Below are 940 nucleotides of genomic sequence, written 5' to 3'. Positions count from 1 at the left end.
TCTATCTATCTATCTATCTATCTATCTCTCTCTCTCATTCGTTGCAGGCCTTTTTTTTGCTGGTAGTCTGATACTCATAGCGATTCTGCGAAAATGCCACGTTGTGTGCAATCTTATCACTATGGCATTAATAACATTAGGACTTTTGTGGCAAGTTGGCAGGTGATCTTTCATGGTTCATCGAATTTTCCAAGATACATTTACTCCTTTATTCAAGTACCATGATTTTTCACGCTTATTTATTTTTTTTATCATCATTTTATATAACATTATAAAATATATATTATTATAGTTGAATAAATATTTTCAAACAAATATTGATTACATAAATTCATCGAGACAATTATTACTTTACGTTATTGGTATATTTAGTTAAATAATATTTAATACTTTAATAATTGATCTGTGTAAAAAAATTGTTAACTTTTCTTCTTCTTCTTTTTTTTCTTCTTATTACGCCTATTAACACACTGGCCAATAAATATATAATTCGCTTAAAAAATTCATTAAAAATTACTAGAAAATTGTGTAAACCTATGTTATATAATTATATATAGTAAAGTTTAAAAAATCCTATTCTATACATTGAGTTATGAATATTTATAATGAAAGTATGAGCGCATAATATTCATAATATTCTGTATATCTCGAGTACAAAACTTATACTATTACACAACAATGCTAATTATAGTATTTTAATAAAGACTTGTTGTTATTAATGGCTCAACGGATTCAAAATTTCTTTATAACATCCTTTTATTAATTGCACTCTTAGTGAGAATTGTGATTTTTTCCTCACTCGTGAAATCTTCATATATAATTATGATATAACCATTCAGGTCCCATTCAGTTAAAAGAAAAATTTCAAAAGTTTTTCCAATATAGTGCAATTAAAAGCACGAGGATTTTAAGAAAAGATTTTAGCATCTAAACGCTCTCT

Source organism: Ceratosolen solmsi, unplaced genomic scaffold (genome assembly GCF_000503995.2).
Source record: "Ceratosolen solmsi marchali unplaced genomic scaffold, CerSol_1.0 scaffold41, whole genome shotgun sequence".
NCBI lineage: Eukaryota > Metazoa > Arthropoda > Insecta > Hymenoptera > Agaonidae > Ceratosolen > Ceratosolen solmsi.
The sequence above is the reverse complement of the archived record's forward strand: the minus strand, read 5'-3'. Positions refer to the sequence as shown.